This window comes from Micropterus salmoides, unplaced genomic scaffold (genome assembly GCF_014851395.1).
Source record: "Micropterus salmoides isolate LMB-PRFRI ecotype aquatic unplaced genomic scaffold, ASM1485139v1 Ms_hic_scaffold_3618, whole genome shotgun sequence".
Classification (NCBI taxonomy): Eukaryota; Metazoa; Chordata; class Actinopteri; order Centrarchiformes; family Centrarchidae; genus Micropterus; species Micropterus salmoides.
Genome location: NW_024042949.1, coordinates 28,764 through 51,991, shown reverse-complemented (window position 1 = coordinate 51,991; position 23,228 = coordinate 28,764). Strand labels below are relative to the sequence as shown.

The following is a 23,228-nucleotide window of genomic DNA, read 5'->3' as shown; positions in this document are numbered from 1 at the left end:
TCGTACGGATGCATAGAGGGAGGGAGTTCCAAAGGTGAGGCGCACAATAGCTGAAGGCTCTGAACCCCATAGTGGACATGCGGGCAGAAGGAATGGAAAGTAGTGAGGAAGAATAGGATCGGAGAGTTCGGGATGGGGCGTAGGGCTGAAGGAGTTCAGAGAGATAAGGAGGAGCAAAATTATGGAGAGCTTTGAAGGTGAGGAGTAGAATTTTAAAATCAATACAGTATTTGACAGGGAGCCACAACAGTTGTGTTAGAAGTGGAGTAATGTGTTCAGAGACTGGGGTTCTGGTGAGAATACGGGCAGCAAAGTTTGGACATTTTGCTAGGGTGGATTTGGAGCCAACAAGGAGAATTTCAGTTTTATCACTGTTTAGTTGGAGGAAGTTTTGAGTGAACCAGGTTTTAACTTCATCTAAGCAGTCAGTTAGAGAAGACGGAGGGAGCAGAGACGTAGGTTTGGTGGACAAGTAGAGCTGGGTGTCATCGGCATAGCAGTGAAATTGGATATTATATTTCCTGAGAATAGAACCAAGGGGAAGTAGATAAATTATGAAAAGGAGGGGACCCGGGAATGATCCCTGGGGAACACCACTGGTGACAGGTGAGAGTTGTGATCGAACATTTTTAAGTTGTACAAACTGAGTGCGGCCAGACAGGTATGATGTGAACCAGTTCAGAGATGTGTTGATGATACCAATGGAAGCTAGACGGTCCAGGAGGATATTGTGAGAGATTGTATCAAAGGCAGCAGTTAAATCGAGAAGGATCAGTATGGAAGACCTGAGTCAGCAGCCATTAGTAGGTCATTGGTGACCTTGACTAGGGCTGTTTCTGTGCTGCGGAGAGGCCGAAAACCAGATTGAAACTGTTCATGGAGGTTATTGTTGATGAGATGATTATGGACCTGCGCAGCAACCGTTTTTTCTAAGAATTTTGAGATAAATGGCAGGTTGGAGATTGGTGGAGAGGTAGGTGGATAAAGTGCACTGTTATGTGAGGTGGGTAGCTGTTGATGGATATTGTCCATTTTGGTTTTTGAAAAATGACATAAAATTATCACATTGAGAGATTGAATAAGATGGGGTGGAAGATTATTCGGGGGGCGTGAAATTGTATTCATTGTGGAAAACAGGGCCCTAGCATTCCCTTTGTCAGATGATATCAGATGAGTGTAGTATTTGGGTTTTGCTGCAGAGAGGGAATCTTTGTAGTGGAGCATGTGGTTGTCATAAATGTCCTTGTGCATAACTAGTTTGCATTTTTTTTATAATACGTTTGTCACACTGCTACACCCTTTCATGTATTGTACTGTGTGTGAGAACTATACGAGGCTGCGGATAGCAACAAGTTAGCACCATCGCTAACAGTAAGCTAACGTCAAGCGGACACTGCTGGACGATGCCGTGAAACTGGGCTTAACATTATTTGGAAGGGTAAACATCTCTGCCCAGCAGGCGCTCCATTGAGCAGCAAACAGGTGGAGGAAAACAACGACGTGCTCACTGACAGTCGGATCGTAACGTTAATTAAACTCTGTGGAAAATGTTAAACAGCACTGCGGGGCCGCAACGAGTCGGCGGACTCCCTGAATAAGTTCAGAGTCATCCAGAAGTTTGCCCAGAGGAAAAAACGCCGTGCGGCCTTTCTCCTCACGTGAGCCCTCAGCTGTGGTGGGTGAAATCATCTTTTATCATCCTGACTGTGCTGCTGCTCCGTGCGTGGGCCAAATTATTGTGCTGAATCGATTGATACTAGGCTATGGATTGCGGTTGTTGTCATGATGTTGTTGTGATATAGGCGCGTTCATGCTGCATTATCATTTGAGATTATTACACCAATATGCCGGCTCGCTGCGCTGTATTAAAGGTACGGAGCCGGGAAGGAGATGTATATTGGCGGACATTCTTTCCATTTTGATTGCAGGATGTCTTTGTGAAGGTGACTACAGAAAGGGTTTGGATCCCTAAAAAAATGTCTGTGCGCGTCGTCGTGGACTTCAGTGGTGTTGAGCTCACTGCTGTTTGCTTATGGCCCTGTAGGCTCATTTGTTCTGAGCGCATGTGTGTCGGCTTAAATATTGCATTCTTAATTTAGGTTTGTGACAGTGGTACTGTAACTTGCGATCTCTCTCTCTCTCGGTGGAGCCATGCTGTTTGTTGACATGTTAAAAACACAGTAGCAAGAGAGCGTATTGTAGTTTTACTGGCATCTATGTTTTGAAACCATTTTTATAAAATATTCTTCTTTATAAATAATTGCACAACTCTGTACAGACACATATTGTATATTTCAATGAAATTATTATATAGTCTAATATGAAACAGAAACATCTATGCTCCGTGATGTTTGTAATCTTGAGTAGGCTTGTTCCCATTAAATGTTTTGTTCTTTGCTTTGCAGTCAATGCACTCGTACAAAAGCTGTAGTTTTTTAGTTTTTTTTTAAGGAAAAGCTCAACTAGTGTATTTGAAGAACAATTGCCTAACACATGCAGATACATAACACATTATGGAACTCAAATTTGTTAACTGAACTGGTTTTAGTTTATGGACATTAGGCAATCGGTAACATTAACTGTAAAATAAGAAACCAAAGTATGTCAGTCTGTGATTCCTTAACTCATATTTTAACGTAGTTTTCAACTAGTCTATATACTGTATAATAGAATTCCCGAAATTCGGTTTTGGCTTTTTGGTTTTAGTGTGCCACCCGAGGTTTTTCAGTGGCCCCATCTGGCCACAAAAGGCAGGCTCCACCGAGATTTGAACTCGGATCGCTGGATTCAGAGTCCAGAGTGCTAACCATTACACCATGGAACCACTACACTGAGACGGTAGGCAGTTCCTCACATCGCCACGTAGATTATCTATGCAGAGAAAAAAGGTGGGGAAGCAGTCGGCGGGCGGGGGTCTCCAGAACTATTTGACCCTGATTGCGATCGTTAACTTTGCTAGGAGTGCGGTGCTGAAAATAAAGCCTCCTCTGCTGCAGCTACTCCTGAAAGCAGCGTCGCAAAGGTTGTAGCTCTACTGCTCAAACTGGATGTTTAATTTATGCGCTTATCCCATAACATGCAGAGAACTTACTCGTTTTCCCTACTATCATGTGACAGGGAATTGCTCGGCTGAAAAATCTCACTGTCAGAAGTGGGATTCGAACCCACGCCTCGAGACGAGACTGCGACCTTAACGCAGCGCCTTAGACCGCTCGGCCATCCTGACTGCAATGGTCGGCAGTGGCGCCGCCAGGCGGGGCCGGGGCCACGGCCACCCTAATAAAATTGGTGGCAATGTTATATATACTGTATATATATTATGTAACTCCTGGGTTTGAGTTAAAAGGTTCTTAGCAGCACATATGTGTTGTCATATCAGGCTCTGTCACTTTAAGAGGGTAACCTCTGACCCTGAGCTGTGACGACTGGGATGTTTATAGAGTTGAGAAGAGAAGGGGCCCAAGCACTGAGCCTTGGGGCATCCCTGTGACCTATGACCTTATGACCTGAGGTAGGTGTATTGGTATACAGTATATACAATATGACATAGTATAAACAGCACTGAAATAGAGAATGGTGAATAAATAAATGATAAGTGGTAACCAGTAAACAGGTGGCTGATTAGAGACAGAGTTACTGGGTTAAAAAGATATGACCCCAACGTGATTTGAACACGTAACCTTCTGATCTGGAGTCAGACGCGCTACCGTTGCGCCATGAGGTCATACAGAGAAGGGCAGGGACTCAGTCGTACGGATGCATAGAGGGAGGGAGTTCCAAAGGTGAGGCGCACAATAGCTGAAGGCTCTGAACCCCATAGTGGACATGCGGGCAGAAGGAATGGAAAGTAGTGAGGAAGAATAGGATCGGAGAGTTCGGGATGGGGCGTAGGGCTGAAGGAGTTCAGAGAGATAAGGAGGAGCAAAATTATGGAGAGCTTTGAAGGTGAGGAGTAGAATTTTAAAATCAATACAGTATTTGACAGGGAGCCACAACAGTTGTGTTAGAAGTGGAGTAATGTGTTCAGAGACTGGGGTTCTGGTGAGAATACGGGCAGCAAAGTTTGGACATTTTGCTAGGGTGGATTTGGAGCCAACAAGGAGAATTTCAGTTTTATCACTGTTTAGTTGGAGGAAGTTTTGAGTGAACCAGGTTTTAACTTCATCTAAGCAGTCAGTTAGAGAAGACGGAGGGAGCAGAGACGTAGGTTTGGTGGACAAGTAGAGCTGGGTGTCATCGGCATAGCAGTGAAATTGGATATTATATTTCCTGAGAATAGAACCAAGGGGAAGTAGATAAATTATGAAAAGGAGGGGACCCGGGAATGATCCCTGGGGAACACCACTGGTGACAGGTGAGAGTTGTGATCGAACATTTTTAAGTTGTACAAACTGAGTGCGGCCAGACAGGTATGATGTGAACCAGTTCAGTGATGTGTTGATGATACCAATGGAAGCTAGACGGTCCAGGAGGATATTGTGAGAGATTGTATCAAAGGCAGCAGTTAAATCGAGAAGGATCAGTATGGTAAGAAGACCTGAGTCAGCAGCCATTAGTAGGTCATTGGTGACCTTGACTAGGGCTGTTTCTGTGCTGCGGAGAGGCCGAAAACCAGATTGAAACTGTTCATGGAGGTTATTGTTGATGAGATGATTATGGACCTGCGCAGCAACCGTTTTTTCTAAGAATTTTGAGATAAATGGCAGGTTGGAGATTGGTGGAGAGGTAGGTGGATAAAGTGCACTGTTATGTGAGGTGGGTAGCTGTTGATGGATATTGTCCATTTTGGTTTTTGAAAATGACATAAAATTATCACATTGAGAGATTGAATAAGATGGGGTGGAAGATTATTCGGGGGGCGTGAAATTGTATTCATTGTGGAAAACAGGGCCCTAGCATTCCCTTTGTCAGATGATATCAGATGAGTGTAGTATTTGGGTTTTGCTGCAGAGAGGGAATCTTTGTAGTGGAGCATGTGGTTGTCATAAATGTCCTTGTGCATAACTAGTTTGCATTTTTTTTATAATACGTTTGTCACACTGCTACACCCTTTCATGTATTGTACTGTGTGTGAGAACTATACGAGGCTGCGGATAGCAACAAGTTAGCACCATCGCTAACAGTAAGCTAACGTCAAGCGGACACTGCTGGACGATGCCGTGAAACTGGGCTTAACATTATTTGGAAGGGTAAACATCTCTGCCCAGCAGGCGCTCCATTGAGCAGCAAACAGGTGGAGGAAAACAACGACGTGCTCACTGACAGTCGGATCGTAACGTTAATTAAACTCTGTGGAAAATGTTAAACAGCACTGCGGGGCCGCAACGAGTCGGCGGACTCCCTGAATAAGCTCAGAGTCATCCAGAAGTTTGCCCAGAGGAAAAAACGCCGTGCGGCCTTTCTCCTCACGTGAGCCCTCAGCTGTGGTGGGTGAAATCATCTTTTATCATCCTGACTGTGCTGCTGCTCCGTGCGTGGGCCAAATTATTGTGCTGAATCGATTGATACTAGGCTATGGATTGCGGTTGTTGTCATGATGTTGTTGTGATATAGGCGCGTTCATGCTGCATTATCATTTGAGATTATTACACCAATATGCCGGCTCGCTGCGCTGTATTAAAGGTACGGAGCCGGGAAGGAGATGTATTGGCGGACATTCTTTCCATTTTGATTGCAGGATGTCTTTGTGAAGGTGACTACAGAAAGGGTTTGGATCCCTAAAAAAATGTCTGTGCGCGTCGTCGTGGACTTCAGTGGTGTTGAGCTCACTGCTGTTTGCTTATGGCCCTGTAGGCTCATTTGTTCTGAGCGCATGTGTGTCGGCTTAAATATTGCATTCTTAATTTAGGTTTGTGACAGTGGTACTGTAACTTGCGATCTCTCTCTCTCTCGGTGGAGCCATGCTGTTTGTTGACATGTTAAAAACACAGTAGCAAGAGAGCGTATTGTAGTTTTACTGGCATCTATGTTTTGAAACCATTTTTATAAAATATTCTTCTTTATAAATAATTGCACAACTCTGTACAGACACATATTGTATATTTCAATGAAATTATTATATAGTCTAATATGAAACAGAAACATCTATGCTCCGTGATGTTTGTAATCTTGAGTAGGCTTGTTCCCATTAAATGTTTTGTTCTTTGCTTTGCAGTCAATGCACTCGTACAAAAGCTGTAGTTTTTTAGTTTTTTTTTAAGGAAAAGCTCAACTAGTGTATTTGAAGAACAATTGCCTAACACATGCAGATACATAACACATTATGGAACTCAAATTTGTTAACTGAACTGGTTTTAGTTTATGGACATTAGGCAATCGGTAACATTAACTGTAAAATAAGAAACCAAAGTATGTCAGTCTGTGATTCCTTAACTCATATTTTAACGTAGTTTTCAACTAGTCTATATACTGTATAATAGAATTCCCGAAATTCGGTTTTGGCTTTTTGGTTTTAGTGTGCCACCCGAGGTTTTTCAGTGGCCCCATCTGGCCACAAAAGGCAGGCTCCACCGAGATTTGAACTCGGATCGCTGGATTCAGAGTCCAGAGTGCTAACCATTACACCATGGAACCACTACACTGAGACGGTAGGCAGTTCCTCACATCGCCACGTAGATTATCTATGCAGAGAAAAAAGGTGGGGAAGCAGTCGGCGGGCGGGGGTCTCCAGAACTATTTGACCCTGATTGCGATCGTTAACTTTGCTAGGAGTGCGGTGCTGAAAATAAAGCCTCCTCTGCTGCAGCTACTCCTGAAAGCAGCGTCGCAAAGGTTGTAGCTCTACTGCTCAAACTGGATGTTTAATTTATGCGCTTATCCCATAACATGCAGAGAACTTACTCGTTTTCCCTACTATCATGTGACAGGGAATTGCTCGGCTGAAAAATCTCACTGTCAGAAGTGGGATTCGAACCCACGCCTCGAGACGAGACTGCGACCTTAACGCAGCGCCTTAGACCGCTCGGCCATCCTGACTGCAATGGTCGGCAGTGGCGCCGCCAGGCGGGGCCGGGGCCACGGCCACCCTAATAAAATTGGTGGCAATGTTATATATACTGTATATATATTATGTAACTCCTGGGTTTGAGTTAAAAGGTTCTTAGCAGCACATATGTGTTGTCATATCAGGCTCTGTCACTTTAAGAGGGTAACCTCTGACCCTGAGCTGTGACGACTGGGATGTTTATAGAGTTGAGAAGAGAAGGGGCCCAAGCACTGAGCCTTGGGGCATCCCTGTGACCTATGACCTTATGACCTGAGGTAGGTGTATTGGTATACAGTATATACAATATGACATAGTATAAACAGCACTGAAATAGAGAATGGTGAATAAATAAATGATAAGTGGTAACCAGTAAACAGGTGGCTGATTAGAGACAGAGTTACTGGGTTAAAAAGATATGACCCCAACGTGATTTGAACACGTAACCTTCTGATCTGGAGTCAGACGCGCTACCGTTGCGCCATGAGGTCATACAGAGAAGGGCAGGGACTCAGTCGTACGGATGCATAGAGGGAGGGAGTTCCAAAGGTGAGGCGCACAATAGCTGAAGGCTCTGAACCCCATAGTGGACATGCGGGCAGAAGGAATGGAAAGTAGTGAGGAAGAATAGGATCGGAGAGTTCGGGATGGGGCGTAGGGCTGAAGGAGTTCAGAGAGATAAGGAGGAGCAAAATTATGGAGAGCTTTGAAGGTGAGGAGTAGAATTTTAAAATCAATACAGTATTTGACAGGGAGCCACAACAGTTGTGTTAGAAGTGGAGTAATGTGTTCAGAGACTGGGGTTCTGGTGAGAATACGGGCAGCAAAGTTTGGACATTTTGCTAGGGTGGATTTGGAGCCAACAAGGAGAATTTCAGTTTTATCACTGTTTAGTTGGAGGAAGTTTTGAGTGAACCAGGTTTTAACTTCATCTAAGCAGTCAGTTAGAGAAGACGGAGGGAGCAGAGACGTAGGTTTGGTGGACAAGTAGAGCTGGGTGTCATCGGCATAGCAGTGAAATTGGATATTATATTTCCTGAGAATAGAACCAAGGGGAAGTAGATAAATTATGAAAAGGAGGGGACCCGGGAATGATCCCTGGGGAACACCACTGGTGACAGGTGAGAGTTGTGATCGAACATTTTTAAGTTGTACAAACTGAGTGCGGCCAGACAGGTATGATGTGAACCAGTTCAGTGATGTGTTGATGATACCAATGGAAGCTAGACGGTCCAGGAGGATATTGTGAGAGATTGTATCAAAGGCAGCAGTTAAATCGAGAAGGATCAGTATGGTAAGAAGACCTGAGTCAGCAGCCATTAGTAGGTCATTGGTGACCTTGACTAGGGCTGTTTCTGTGCTGCGGAGAGGCCGAAAACCAGATTGAAACTGTTCATGGAGGTTATTGTTGATGAGATGATTATGGACCTGCGCAGCAACCGTTTTTTCTAAGAATTTTGAGATAAATGGCAGGTTGGAGATTGGTGGAGAGGTAGGTGGATAAAGTGCACTGTTATGTGAGGTGGGTAGCTGTTGATGGATATTGTCCATTTTGGTTTTTGAAATGACATAAAATTATCACATTGAGAGATTGAATAAGATGGGGTGGAAGATTATTCGGGGGGCGTGAAATTGTATTCATTGTGGAAAACAGGGCCCTAGCATTCCCTTTGTCAGATGATATCAGATGAGTGTAGTATTTGGGTTTTGCTGCAGAGAGGGAATCTTTGTAGTGGAGCATGTGGTTGTCATAAATGTCCTTGTGCATAACTAGTTTGCATTTTTTTATATAATACATTTGTCACACTGCTACACCCTTTCATGTATTGTACTGTGTGTGAGAACTATACGAGGCTGCGGATAGCAACAAGTTAGCACCATCGCTAACAGTAAGCTAATGTCAAGCGGACACTGCTGGACGATGCCGTGAAACTGGGCTTAACATTATTTGGAAGGGTAAACATCTCTGCCCAGCAGGCGCTCCATTGAGCAGCAAACAGGTGGAGGAAAACAACGACGTGCTCACTGACAGTCGGATCGTAACGTTAATTAAACTCTGTGGAAAATGTTAAACAGCACTGCGGGGCCGCAACGAGTCGGCGGACTCCCTGAATAAGCTCAGAGTCATCCAGAAGTTTGCCCAGAGGAAAAAACGCCGTGCGGCCTTTCTCCTCACGTGAGCCCTCAGCTGTGGTGGGTGAAATCATCTTTTATCATCCTGACTGTGCTGCTGCTCCGTGCGTGGGCCAAATTATTGTGCTGAATCGATTGATACTAGGCTATGGATTGCGGTTGTTGTCATGATGTTGTTGTGATATAGGCGCGTTCATGCTGCATTATCATTTGAGATTATTACACCAATATGCCGGCTCGCTGCGCTGTATTAAAGGTACGGAGCCGGGAAGGAGATGTATATTGGCGGACATTCTTTCCATTTTGATTGCAGGATGTCTTTGTGAAGGTGACTACAGAAAGGGTTTGGATCCCTAAAAAAATGTCTGTGCGCGTCGTCGTGGACTTCAGTGGTGTTGAGCTCACTGCTGTTTGCTTATGGCCCTGTAGGCTCATTTGTTCTGAGCGCATGTGTGTCGGCTTAAATATTGCATTCTTAATTTAGGTTTGTGACAGTGGTACTGTAACTTGCGATCTCTCTCTCTCTCGGTGGAGCCATGCTGTTTGTTGACATGTTAAAAACACAGTAGCAAGAGAGCGTATTGTAGTTTTACTGGCATCTATGTTTTGAAACCATTTTTATAAAATATTCTTCTTTATAAATAATTGCACAACTCTGTACAGACACATATTGTATATTTCAATGAAATTATTATATAGTCTAATATGAAACAGAAACATCTATGCTCCGTGATGTTTGTAATCTTGAGTAGGCTTGTTCCCATTAAATGTTTTGTTCTTTGCTTTGCAGTCAATGCACTCGTACAAAAGCTGTAGTTTTTTAGTTTTTTTTTAAGGAAAAGCTCAACTAGTGTATTTGAAGAACAATTGCCTAACACATGCAGATACATAACACATTATGGAACTCAAATTTGTTAACTGAACTGGTTTTAGTTTATGGACATTAGGCAATCGGTAACATTAACTGTAAAATAAGAAACCAAAGTATGTCAGTCTGTGATTCCTTAACTCATATTTTAACGTAGTTTTCAACTAGTCTATATACTGTATAATAGAATTCCCGAAATTCGGTTTTGGCTTTTTGGTTTTAGTGTGCCACCCGAGGTTTTTCAGTGGCCCCATCTGGCCACAAAAGGCAGGCTCCACCGAGATTTGAACTCGGATCGCTGGATTCAGAGTCCAGAGTGCTAACCATTACACCATGGAACCACTACACTGAGACGGTAGGCAGTTCCTCACATCGCCACGTAGATTATCTATGCAGAGAAAAAAGGTGGGGAAGCAGTCGGCGGGCGGGGGTCTCCAGAACTATTTGACCCTGATTGCGATCGTTAACTTTGCTAGGAGTGCGGTGCTGAAAATAAAGCCTCCTCTGCTGCAGCTACTCCTGAAAGCAGCGTCGCAAAGGTTGTAGCTCTACTGCTCAAACTGGATGTTTAATTTATGCGCTTATCCCATAACATGCAGAGAACTTACTCGTTTTCCCTACTATCATGTGACAGGGAATTGCTCGGCTGAAAAATCTCACTGTCAGAAGTGGGATTCGAACCCACGCCTCGAGACGAGACTGCGACCTTAACGCAGCGCCTTAGACCGCTCGGCCATCCTGACTGCAAATGGTCGGCAGTGGCGCCGCCAGGCGGGGCCGGGGCCACGGCCACCCTAATAAAATTGGTGGCAATGTTATATATACTGTATATATATTATGTAACTCCTGGGTTTGAGTTAAAAGGTTCTTAGCAGCACATATGTGTTGTCATATCAGGCTCTGTCACTTTAAGAGGGTAACCTCTGACCCTGAGCTGTGACGACTGGGATGTTTATAGAGTTGAGAAGAGAAGGGGCCCAAGCACTGAGCCTTGGGGCATCCCTGTGACCTATGACCTTATGACCTGAGGTAGGTGTATTGGTATACAGTATATACAATATGACATAGTATAAACAGCACTGAAATAGAGAATGGTGAATAAATAAATGATAAGTGGTAACCAGTAAACAGGTGGCTGATTAGAGACAGAGTTACTGGGTTAAAAAGATATGACCCCAACGTGATTTGAACACGTAACCTTCTGATCTGGAGTCAGACGCGCTACCGTTGCGCCATGAGGTCATACAGAGAAGGGCAGGGACTCAGTCGTACGGATGCATAGAGGGAGGGAGTTCCAAAGGTGAGGCGCACAATAGCTGAAGGCTCTGAACCCCATAGTGGACATGCGGGCAGAAGGAATGGAAAGTAGTGAGGAAGAATAGGATCGGAGAGTTCGGGATGGGGCGTAGGGCTGAAGGAGTTCAGAGAGATAAGGAGGAGCAAAATTATGGAGAGCTTTGAAGGTGAGGAGTAGAATTTTAAAATCAATACAGTATTTGACAGGGAGCCACAACAGTTGTGTTAGAAGTGGAGTAATGTGTTCAGAGACTGGGGTTCTGGTGAGAATACGGGCAGCAAAGTTTGGACATTTTGCTAGGGTGGATTTGGAGCCAACAAGGAGAATTTCAGTTTTATCACTGTTTAGTTGGAGGAAGTTTTGAGTGAACCAGGTTTTAACTTCATCTAAGCAGTCAGTTAGAGAAGACGGAGGGAGCAGAGACGTAGGTTTGGTGGACAAGTAGAGCTGGGTGTCATCGGCATAGCAGTGAAATTGGATATTATATTTCCTGAGAATAGAACCAAGGGGAAGTAGATAAATTATGAAAAGGAGGGGACCCGGGAATGATCCCTGGGGAACACCACTGGTGACAGGTGAGAGTTGTGATCGAACATTTTTAAGTTGTACAAACTGAGTGCGGCCAGACAGGTATGATGTGAACCAGTTCAGTGATGTGTTGATGATACCAATGGAAGCTAGACGGTCCAGGAGGATATTGTGAGAGATTGTATCAAAGGCAGCAGTTAAATCGAGAAGGATCAGTATGGTAAGAAGACCTGAGTCAGCAGCCATTAGTAGGTCATTGGTGACCTTGACTAGGGCTGTTTCTGTGCTGCGGAGAGGCCGAAAACCAGATTGAAACTGTTCATGGAGGTTATTGTTGATGAGATGATTATGGACCTGCGCAGCAACCGTTTTTTCTAAGAATTTTGAGATAAATGGCAGGTTGGAGATTGGTGGAGAGGTAGGTGGATAAAGTGCACTGTTATGTGAGGTGGGTAGCTGTTGATGGATATTGTCCATTTTGGTTTTTGAAAATGACATAAAATTATCACATTGAGAGATTGAATAAGATGGGGTGGAAGATTATTCGGGGGGCGTGAAATTGTATTCATTGTGGAAAACAGGGCCCTAGCATTCCCTTTGTCAGATGATATCAGATGAGTGTAGTATTTGGGTTTTGCTGCAGAGAGGGAATCTTTGTAGTGGAGCATGTGGTTGTCATAAATGTCCTTGTGCATAACTAGTTTGCATTTTTTTATATAATACATTTGTCACACTGCTACACCCTTTCATGTATTGTACTGTGTGTGAGAACTATACGAGGCTGCGGATAGCAACAAGTTAGCACCATCGCTAACAGTAAGCTAATGTCAAGCGGACACTGCTGGACGATGCCGTGAAACTGGGCTTAACATTATTTGGAAGGGTAAACATCTCTGCCCAGCAGGCGCTCCATTGAGCAGCAAACAGGTGGAGGAAAACAACGACGTGCTCACTGACAGTCGGATCGTAACGTTAATTAAACTCTGTGGAAAATGTTAAACAGCACTGCGGGGCCGCAACGAGTCGGCGGACTCCCTGAATAAGCTCAGAGTCATCCAGAAGTTTGCCCAGAGGAAAAAACGCCGTGCGGCCTTTCTCCTCACGTGAGCCCTCAGCTGTGGTGGGTGAAATCATCTTTTATCATCCTGACTGTGCTGCTGCTCCGTGCGTGGGCCAAATTATTGTGCTGAATCGATTGATACTAGGCTATGGATTGCGGTTGTTGTCATGATGTTGTTGTGATATAGGCGCGTTCATGCTGCATTATCATTTGAGATTATTACACCAATATGCCGGCTCACTGCGCTGTATTAAAGGTACGGAGCCGGGAAGGAGATGTGTATTGGCGGACATTCTTTCCATTTTGATTGCAGGATGTCTTTGTGAAGGTGACTACAGAAAGGGTTTGGATCCCTAAAAAAATGTCTGTGCGCGTCGTCGTGGACTTCAGTGGTGTTGAGCTCACTGCTGTTTGCTTATGGCCCTGTAGGCTCATTTGTTCTGAGCGCATGTGTGTCGGCTTAAATATTGCATTCTTAATTTAGGTTTGTGACAGTGGTACTGTAACTTGCGATCTCTCTCTCTCTCGGTGGAGCCATGCTGTTTGTTGACATGTTAAAAACACAGTAGCAAGAGAGCGTATTGTAGTTTTACTGGCATCTATGTTTTGAAACCATTTTTATAAAATATTCTTCTTTATAAATAATTGCACAACTCTGTACAGACACATATTGTATATTTCAATGAAATTATTATATAGTCTAATATGAAACAGAAACATCTATGCTCCGTGATGTTTGTAATCTTGAGTAGGCTTGTTCCCATTAAATGTTTTGTTCTTTGCTTTGCAGTCAATGCACTCGTACAAAAGCTGTAGTTTTTTAGTTTTTTTTTAAGGAAAAGCTCAACTAGTGTATTTGAAGAACAATTGCCTAACACATGCAGATACATAACACATTATGGAACTCAAATTTGTTAACTGAACTGGTTTTAGTTTATGGACATTAGGCAATCGGTAACATTAACTGTAAAATAAGAAACCAAAGTATGTCAGTCTGTGATTCCTTAACTCATATTTTAACGTAGTTTTCAACTAGTCTATATACTGTATAATAGAATTCCCGAAATTCGGTTTTGGCTTTTTGGTTTTAGTGTGCCACCCGAGGTTTTTCAGTGGCCCCATCTGGCCACAAAAGGCAGGCTCCACCGAGATTTGAACTCGGATCGCTGGATTCAGAGTCCAGAGTGCTAACCATTACACCATGGAACCACTACACTGAGACGGTAGGCAGTTCCTCACATCGCCACGTAGATTATCTATGCAGAGAAAAAAGGTGGGGAAGCAGTCGGCGGGCGGGGGTCTCCAGAACTATTTGACCCTGATTGCGATCGTTAACTTTGCTAGGAGTGCGGTGCTGAAAATAAAGCCTCCTCTGCTGCAGCTACTCCTGAAAGCAGCGTCGCAAAGGTTGTAGCTCTACTGCTCAAACTGGATGTTTAATTTATGCGCTTATCCCATAACATGCAGAGAACTTACTCGTTTTCCCTACTATCATGTGACAGGGAATTGCTCGGCTGAAAAATCTCACTGTCAGAAGTGGGATTCGAACCCACGCCTCGAGACGAGACTGCGACCTTAACGCAGCGCCTTAGACCGCTCGGCCATCCTGACTGCAATGGTCGGCAGTGGCGCCGCCAGGCGGGGCCGGGGCCACGGCCACCCTAATAAAATTGGTGGCAATGTTATATATACTGTATATATATTATGTAACTCCTGGGTTTGAGTTAAAAGGTTCTTAGCAGCACATATGTGTTGTCATATCAGGCTCTGTCACTTTAAGAGGGTAACCTCTGACCCTGAGCTGTGACGACTGGGATGTTTATAGAGTTGAGAAGAGAAGGGGCCCAAGCACTGAGCCTTGGGGCATCCCTGTGACCTATGACCTTTTGACCTGAGGTAGGTGTATTGGTATACAGTATATACAATATGACATAGTATAAACAGCACTGAAATAGAGAATGGTGAATAAATAAATGATAAGTGGTAACCAGTAAACAGGTGGCTGATTAGAGACAGAGTTACTGGGTTAAAAAGATATGACCCCAACGTGATTTGAACACGTAACCTTCTGATCTGGAGTCAGACGCGCTACCGTTGCGCCATGAGGTCATACAGAGAAGGGCAGGGACTCAGTCGTACGGATGCATAGAGGGAGGGAGTTCCAAAGGTGAGGCGCACAATAGCTGAAGGCTCTGAACCCCATAGTGGACATGCGGGCAGAAGGAATGGAAAGTAGTGAGGAAGAATAGGATCGGAGAGTTCGGGATGGGGCGTAGGGCTGAAGGAGTTCAGAGAGATAAGGAGGAGCAAAATTATGGAGAGCTTTGAAGGTGAGGAGTAGAATTTTAAAATCAATACAGTATTTGACAGGGAGCCACAACAGTTGTGTTAGAAGTGGAGTAATGTGTTCAGAGACTGGGGTTCTGGTGAGAATACGGGCAGCAAAGTTTGGACATTTTGCTAGGGTGGATTTGGAGCCAACAAGGAGAATTTCAGTTTTATCACTGTTTAGTTGGAGGAAGTTTTGAGTGAACCAGGTTTTAACTTCATCTAAGCAGTCAGTTAGAGAAGACGGAGGGAGCAGAGACGTAGGTTTGGTGGACAAGTAGAGCTGGGTGTCATCGGCATAGCAGTGAAATTGGATATTATATTTCCTGAGAATAGAACCAAGGGGAAGTAGATAAATTATGAAAAGGAGGGGACCCGGGAATGATCCCTGGGGAACACCACTGGTGACAGGTGAGAGTTGTGATCGAACATTTTTAAGTTGTACAAACTGAGTGCGGCCAGACAGGTATGATGTGAACCAGTTCAGAGATGTGTTGATGATACCAATGGAAGCTAGACGGTCCAGGAGGATATTGTGAGAGATTGTATCAAAGGCAGCAGTTAAATCGAGAAGGATCAGTATGGTAAGAAGACCTGAGTCAGCAGCCATTAGTAGGTCATTGGTGACCTTGACTAGGGCTGTTTCTGTGCTGCGGAGAGGCCGAAAACCAGATTGAAACTGTTCATGGAGGTTATTGTTGATGAGATGATTATGGACCTGCGCAGCAACCGTTTTTTCTAAGAATTTTGAGATAAATGGCAGGTTGGAGATTGGTGGAGAGGTAGGTGGATAAAGTGCACTGTTATGTGAGGTGGGTAGCTGTTGATGGATATTGTCCATTTTGGTTTTTGAAAAATGACATAAAATTATCACATTGAGAGATTGAATAAAGATGGGGTGGAAGATTATTCGGGGGGCGTGAAATTGTATTCATTGTGGAAAACAGGGCCCTAGCATTCCCTTTGTCAGATGATATCAGATGAGTGTAGTATTTGGGTTTTGCTGCAGAGAGGGAATCTTTGTAGTGGAGCATGTGGTTGTCATAAATGTCCTTGTGCATAACTAGTTTGCATTTTTTTTATAATACGTTTGTCACACTGCTACACCCTTTCATGTATTGTACTGTGTGTGAGAACTATACGAGGCTGCGGATAGCAACAAGTTAGCACCATCGCTAACAGTAAGCTAACGTCAAGCGGACACTGCTGGACGATGCCGTGAAACTGGGCTTAACATTATTTGGAAGGGTAAACATCTCTGCCCAGCAGGCGCTCCATTGAGCAGCAAACAGGTGGAGGAAAACAACGACGTGCTCACTGACAGTCGGATCGTAACGTTAATTAAACTCTGTGGAAAATGTTAAACAGCACTGCGGGGCCGCAACGAGTCGGCGGACTCCCTGAATAAGTTCAGAGTCATCCAGAAGTTTGCCCAGAGGAAAAAACGCCGTGCGGCCTTTCTCCTCACGTGAGCCCTCAGCTGTGGTGGGTGAAATCATCTTTTATCATCCTGACTGTGCTGCTGCTCCGTGCGTGGGCCAAATTATTGTGCTGAATCGATTGATACTAGGCTATGGATTGCGGTTGTTGTCATGATGTTGTTGTGATATAGGCGCGTTCGTGCTGCATTATCATTTGAGATTATTACACCAATATGCCGGCTCGCTGCGCTGTATTAAAGGTACGGAGCCGGGAAGGAGATGTATATTGGCGGACATTCTTTCCATTTTGATTGCAGGATGTCTTTGTGAAGGTGACTACAGAAAGGGTTTGGATCCCTAAAAAAATGTCTGTGCGCGTCGTCGTGGACTTCAGTGGTGTTGAGCTCACTGCTGTTTGCTTATGGCCCTGTAGGCTCATTTGTTCTGAGCGCATGTGTGTCGGCTTAAATATTGCATTCTTAATTTAGGTTTGTGACAGTGGTACTGTAACTTGCGATCTCTCTCTCTCTCGGTGGAGCCATGCTGTTTGTTGACATGTTAAAAACACAGTAGCAAGAGAGCGTATTGTAGTTTTACTGGCATCTATGTTTTGAAACCATTTTTATAAAATATTCTTCTTTATAAATAATTGCACAACTCTGTACAGACACATATTGTATATTTCAATGAAATTATTATATAGTCTAATATGAAACAGAAACATCTATGCTCCGTGATGTTTGTAATCTTGAGTAGGCTTGTTCCCATTAAATGTTTTGTTCTTTGCTTTGCAGTCAATGCACTCGTACAAAAGCTGTAGTTTTTTAGTTTTTTAGTTTTTTTTAAAGGAAAAGCTCAACTAGTGTATTTGAAGAACAATTGCCTAACACATACAGATACATAACACATTATGGAACTCAAATTTGTTAACTGAACTGGTTTTAGTTTATGGACATTAGGCAATCGGTAACATTAACTGTAAAAAAGAAACCAAAGTATGTCAGTCTGTGATTCCTTAACTCATATTTTAATGTAGTTTTCAACTAGTCTATATACTGTATAATAGAATTCCCGAAATTCAGTTTTGGCTTTTTGGTTTTAGTGTGCCACCCGAGGTTTTTCAGTGGCCCCATCTGGCCACCCCTAGGAAAACAAAGTCTTGAAATGAGAACAACATGATCAGACAAAGTCTGTGAACGTCCAGAATACGGTTTTCGAGCACAGTTGAGTCGCATTCGGTCTAAAACAAGGTTCCACCGAGATTTGAACTCGGATCGCTGGATTCAAAGTCCAAAGTGTTAACCATTGCACCATGGAACCACTGCATGTCAAAGGACGGCAGATTCTTACATGATATCGCCACGTGTATTATCTGTGCAAAGAATAGACGCGGGAAAGCGTTCCGGGGAGGTGGTTTCCAAAGCTTTTCGACAGTGATCCGACAAGTGGGAACCCCTGTCTGCCTTGAAAATTTCTCCCTGGGTAAGACCTCGCTGGTGCAGTATAACTACCCTGTGTCTTGTTGCTGTGGTCAGTCTTGCCATGGCGTATGACTTTTGAAAGAAAATTGTCTTCAGCAACCTCACCTTGTAAGCTGAGTTTATAGCAATTTTCCCACAACTGCCTAAAACTTTTGCCCAGTACTGTGTGTATTTTAATGCAGAGAGGATGACGTAGAAGGCATGCAACAATACCGGTGACACAGAAGGGAACATGTGAAAACACAACTTTACTGGTTGACTTAATCAACTTAGTTTGCAACGCATTTACAGACAAGAGTAGATGTTGGAAATGGGCAATAAAGACATTGTTTTTAAAGACATCCTACAACCAATTCATCCAGCAACAAATAAGCCTACTGTGTACAAATACTTTCAAGCCAGCCTAAGACCACTCGGCCATCCTGATTGCGTAAAGGCTTTAATCAGGGGACGTATTGCTATATATCATGAAAGAGTACATATGTGTCATGATACAGTATACCTTTTTATCAGAAACACACACCTACACCTGCTCGTCTAGAAGATCAGCATATACAGGTTGCTCTCCTGCAGGCTCCACCGAGATTTGAACTCGGATCGCTGGATTCAGAGTCCAGAGTGCTAACCATTACACCATGGAACCACTACACTGAGACGGTAGGCAGTTCCTCACATCGCCACGTAGATTATCTATGCAGAGAAAAAAGGTGGGGAAGCAGTCGGCGGGCGGGGGTCTCCAGAACTATTTGACCCTGATTGCGATCGTTAACTTTGCTAGGAGTGCGGTGCTGAAAATAAAGCCTCCTCTGCTGCAGCTACTCCTGAAAGCAGCGTCGCAAAGGTTGTAGCTCTACTGCTCAAACTGGATGTTTAATTTATGCGCTTATCCCATAACATGCAGAGAACTTACTCGTTTTCCCTACTATCATGTGACAGGGAATTGCTCGGCTGAAAAATCTCACTGTCAGAAGTGGGATTCGAACCCACGCCTCGAGACGAGACTGCGACCTTAACGCAGCGCCTTAGACCGCTCGGCCATCCTGACTGCAATTGGTCGGCAGTGGCGCCGCCAGGCGGGGCCGGGGCCACGGCCACCCTAATAAAATTGGTGGCAATGTTATATATACTGTATATATTATGTAACTCCTGGGTTTGAGTTAAAAGGTTCTTAGCAGCACATATGTGTTGTCATATCAGGCTCTGTCACTTTAAGAGGGTAACCTCTGACCCTGAGCTGTGACGGACTGGGATGTTTATAGAGTTGAGAAGAGAAGGGGCCCAAGCACTGAGCCTTGGGGCACCCCTGTGACCTATGACCTTTTGACCTGAGGTAGGTGTATTGGTATACAGTATATACAATATGACATAGTATAAACAGCACTGAAATAGAGAATGGTGAATAAATAAATGATAAGTGGTAACCAGTAAACAGGTGGCTGATTAGAGACAGAGTTACTGGGTTAAAAAGATATGACCCCAACGTGATTTGAACACGTAACCTTCTGATCTGGAGTCAGACGCGCTACCGTTGCGCCATGAGGTCATACAGAGAAGGGCAGGGACTCAGTCGTACGGATGCATAGAGGGAGGGAGTTCCAAAGGTGAGGCGCACAATAGCTGAAGGCTCTGAACCCCATAGTGGACATGCGGGCAGAAGGAATGGAAAGTAGTGAGGAAGAATAGGATCGGAGAGTTCGGGATGGGGCGTAGGGCTGAAGGAGTTCAGAGAGATAAGGAGGAGCAAAATTATGGAGAGCTTTGAAGGTGAGGAGTAGAATTTTAAAATCAATACAGTATTTGACAGGGAGCCACAACAGTTGTGTTAGAAGTGGAGTAATGTGTTCAGAGACTGGGGTTCTGGTGAGAATACGGGCAGCAAAGTTTGGACATTTTGCTAGGGTGGATTTGGAGCCAACAAGGAGAATTTCAGTTTTATCACTGTTTAGTTGGAGGAAGTTTTGAGTGAACCAGGTTTTAACTTCATCTAAGCAGTCAGTTAGAGAAGACGGAGGGAGCAGAGACGTAGGTTTGGTGGACAAGTAGAGCTGGGTGTCATCGGCATAGCAGTGAAATTGGATATTATATTTCCTGAGAATAGAACCAAGGGGAAGTAGATAAATTATGAAAAGGAGGGGACCCGGGAATGATCCCTGGGGAACACCACTGGTGACAGGGAGAGTTGTGATCGAACATTTTTAAGTTGTACAAACTGAGTGCGGCCAGACAGGTATGATGTGAACCAGTTCAGAGATGTGTTGATGATACCAATGGAAGCTAGACGGTCCAGGAGGATATTGTGAGAGATTGTATCAAAGGCAGCAGTTAAATCGAGAAGGATCAGTATGGAAAGAAGACCTGAGTCAGCAGCCATTAGTAGGTCATTGGTGACCTTGACTAGGGCTGTTTCTGTGCTGCGGAGAGGCCGAAAACCAGATTGAAACTGTTCATGGAGGTTATTGTTGATGAGATGATTACGGACCTGCGCAGCAACCGTTTTTTCTAAGAATTTTGAGATAAATGGCAGGTTGGAGATTGGTGGAGAGGTAGGTGGATAAAGTGCACTGTTATGTGAGGTGGGTAGCTGTTGATGGATATTGTCCATTTTGGTTTTTGAAAAATGACATAAAATTATCACATTGAGAGATTGAATAAAGATGGGGTGGAAGATTATTCGGGGGGCGTGAAATTGTATTCATTGTGGAAAACAGGGCCCTAGCATTCCCTTTGTCAGATGATATCAGATGAGTGTAGTATTTGGGTTTTGCTGCAGAGAGGGAATCTTTGTAGTGGAGCATGTGGTTGTCATAAATGTCCTTGTGCATAACTAGTTTGCATTTTTTTTATAATACGTTTGTCACACTGCTACACCCTTTCATGTATTGTACTGTGTGTGAGAACTATACGAGGCTGCGGATAGCAACAAGTTAGCACCATCGCTAACAGTAAGCTAACGTCAAGCGGACACTGCTGGACGATGCCGTGAAACTGGGCTTAACATTATTTGGAAGGGTAAACATCTCTGCCCAGCAGGCGCTCCATTGAGCAGCAAACAGGTGGAGGAAAACAACGACGTGCTCACTGACAGTCGGATCGTAACGTTAATTAAACTCTGTGGAAAATGTTAAACAGCACTGCGGGGCCGCAACGAGTCGGCGGACTCCCTGAATAAGTTCAGAGTCATCCAGAAGTTTGCCCAGAGGAAAAAACGCCGTGCGGCCTTTCTCCTCACGTGAGCCCTCAGCTGTGGTGGGTGAAATCATCTTTTATCATCCTGACTGTGCTGCTGCTCCGTGCGTGGGCCAAATTATTGTGCTGAATCGATTGATACTAGGCTATGGATTGCGGTTGTTGTCATGATGTTGTTGTGATATAGGCGCGTTCGTGCTGCATTATCATTTGAGATTATTACACCAATATGCCGGCTCGCTGCGCTGTATTAAAGGTACGGAGCCGGGAAGGAGATGTATATTGGCGGACATTCTTTCCATTTTGATTGCAGGATGTCTTTGTGAAGGTGACTACAGAAAGGGTTTGGATCCCTAAAAAAATGTCTGTGCGCGTCGTCGTGGACTTCAGTGGTGTTGAGCTCACTGCTGTTTGCTTATGGCCCTGTAGGCTCATTTGTTCTGAGCGCATGTGTGTCGGCTTAAATATTGCATTCTTAATTTAGGTTTGTGACAGTGGTACTGTAACTTGCGATCTCTCTCTCTCTCGGTGGAGCCATGCTGTTTGTTGACATGTTAAAAACACAGTAGCAAGAGAGCGTATTGTAGTTTTACTGGCATCTATGTTTTGAAACCATTTTTATAAAATATTCTTCTTTATAAATAATTGCACAACTCTGTACAGACACATATTGTATATTTCAATGAAATTATTATATAGTCTAATATGAAACAGAAACATCTATGCTCCGTGATGTTTGTAATCTTGAGTAGGCTTGTTCCCATTAAATGTTTTGTTCTTTGCTTTGCAGTCAATGCACTCGTACAAAAGCTGTAGTTTTTTAGTTTTTTAGTTTTTTTTAAAGGAAAAGCTCAACTAGTGTATTTGAAGAACAATTGCCTAACACATACAGATACATAACACATTATGGAACTCAAATTTGTTAACTGAACTGGTTTTAGTTTATGGACATTAGGCAATCGGTAACATTAACTGTAAAAAAGAAACCAAAGTATGTCAGTCTGTGATTCCTTAACTCATATTTTAATGTAGTTTTCAACTAGTCTATATACTGTATAATAGAATTCCCGAAATTCAGTTTTGGCTTTTTGGTTTTAGTGTGCCACCCGAGGTTTTTCAGTGGCCCCATCTGGCCACCCCTAGGAAAACAAAGTCTTGAAATGAGAACAACATGATCAGACAAAGTCTGTGAACGTCCAGAATACGGTTTTCGAGCACAGTTGAGTCGCATTCGGTCTAAAACAAGGTTCCACCGAGATTTGAACTCGGATCGCTGGATTCAAAGTCCAAAGTGTTAACCATTGCACCATGGAACCACTGCATGTCAAAGGACGGCAGATTCTTACATGATATCGCCACGTGTATTATCTGTGCAAAGAATAGACGCGGGAAAGCGTTCCGGGGAGGTGGTTTCCAAAGCTTTTCGACAGTGATCCGACAAGTGGGAACCCCTGTCTGCCTTGAAAATTTCTCCCTGGGTAAGACCTCGCTGGTGCAGTATAACTACCCTGTGTCTTGTTGCTGTGGTCAGTCTTGCCATGGCGTATGACTTTTGAAAGAAAATTGTCTTCAGCAACCTCACCTTGTAAGCTGAGTTTATAGCAATTTTCCCACAACTGCCTAAAACTTTTGCCCAGTACTGTATGTATTTTAATGCAGAGAGGATGACGTAGAAGGCATGCAACAATACCGGTGACACAGAAGGGAACATGTGAAAACACAACTTTTACTGGTTGACTTAATCAACTTAGTTTGCAACGCATTTACAGACAAGAGTAGATGTTGGAAATGGGCAATAAAGACATTGTTTTTAAAGACATCCTACAACCAATTCATCCAGCAACAAATAAGCCTACTGTGTACAAATACTTTCAAGCCAGCCTAAGACCACTCGGCCATCCTGATTGCGTAAAGGCTTTAATCAGGGGACGTATTGCTATATAT

The 23,228-nt window shown here is 43.9% G+C and overlaps 17 non-coding genes across 17 annotated transcripts; all 17 read right to left on the bottom strand.

Annotated features, from left to right (window-relative positions):
• Positions 1-2,752: 2,752 nt before the first annotated feature.
• On the bottom strand, positions 2,753-2,824 carry trnaq-cug. Its single transcript has one exon. It is a non-coding gene; the product is annotated as a tRNA-Gln (tRNA).
• A 319-nt stretch (positions 2,825-3,143) lies between these two features.
• On the bottom strand, positions 3,144-3,226 carry trnal-aag. Its single transcript has one exon. It is a non-coding gene; the product is annotated as a tRNA-Leu (tRNA).
• A 426-nt stretch (positions 3,227-3,652) lies between these two features.
• On the bottom strand, positions 3,653-3,724 carry trnaw-cca. Its single transcript has one exon. It is a non-coding gene; the product is annotated as a tRNA-Trp (tRNA).
• Positions 3,725-6,501: 2,777 nt separating this feature from the next.
• On the bottom strand, positions 6,502-6,573 carry trnaq-cug. The gene has a single exon. It is a non-coding gene; the product is annotated as a tRNA-Gln (tRNA).
• Positions 6,574-6,892: 319 nt separating this feature from the next.
• On the bottom strand, positions 6,893-6,975 carry trnal-aag. Its single transcript has one exon. It is a non-coding gene; the product is annotated as a tRNA-Leu (tRNA).
• Positions 6,976-7,401: 426 nt separating this feature from the next.
• Positions 7,402-7,473, bottom strand: trnaw-cca. Its single transcript has one exon. It is a non-coding gene; the product is annotated as a tRNA-Trp (tRNA).
• A 2,779-nt stretch (positions 7,474-10,252) lies between these two features.
• Positions 10,253-10,324, bottom strand: trnaq-cug. The gene has a single exon. It is a non-coding gene; the product is annotated as a tRNA-Gln (tRNA).
• Positions 10,325-10,643: 319 nt separating this feature from the next.
• Positions 10,644-10,726, bottom strand: trnal-aag. Its single transcript has one exon. It is a non-coding gene; the product is annotated as a tRNA-Leu (tRNA).
• Positions 10,727-11,153: 427 nt separating this feature from the next.
• On the bottom strand, positions 11,154-11,225 carry trnaw-cca. Its single transcript has one exon. It is a non-coding gene; the product is annotated as a tRNA-Trp (tRNA).
• A 2,780-nt stretch (positions 11,226-14,005) lies between these two features.
• Positions 14,006-14,077, bottom strand: trnaq-cug. The gene has a single exon. It is a non-coding gene; the product is annotated as a tRNA-Gln (tRNA).
• A 319-nt stretch (positions 14,078-14,396) lies between these two features.
• Positions 14,397-14,479, bottom strand: trnal-aag. Its single transcript has one exon. It is a non-coding gene; the product is annotated as a tRNA-Leu (tRNA).
• Positions 14,480-14,905: 426 nt separating this feature from the next.
• Positions 14,906-14,977, bottom strand: trnaw-cca. Its single transcript has one exon. It is a non-coding gene; the product is annotated as a tRNA-Trp (tRNA).
• A 2,888-nt stretch (positions 14,978-17,865) lies between these two features.
• On the bottom strand, positions 17,866-17,937 carry trnaq-uug. The gene has a single exon. It is a non-coding gene; the product is annotated as a tRNA-Gln (tRNA).
• A 732-nt stretch (positions 17,938-18,669) lies between these two features.
• Positions 18,670-18,741, bottom strand: trnaq-cug. Its single transcript has one exon. It is a non-coding gene; the product is annotated as a tRNA-Gln (tRNA).
• Positions 18,742-19,060: 319 nt separating this feature from the next.
• On the bottom strand, positions 19,061-19,143 carry trnal-aag. The gene has a single exon. It is a non-coding gene; the product is annotated as a tRNA-Leu (tRNA).
• A 426-nt stretch (positions 19,144-19,569) lies between these two features.
• trnaw-cca lies at positions 19,570-19,641 on the bottom strand. Its single transcript has one exon. It is a non-coding gene; the product is annotated as a tRNA-Trp (tRNA).
• A 2,887-nt stretch (positions 19,642-22,528) lies between these two features.
• trnaq-uug lies at positions 22,529-22,600 on the bottom strand. Its single transcript has one exon. It is a non-coding gene; the product is annotated as a tRNA-Gln (tRNA).
• Between the last annotated feature and the right edge of the window lie 628 nt (positions 22,601-23,228).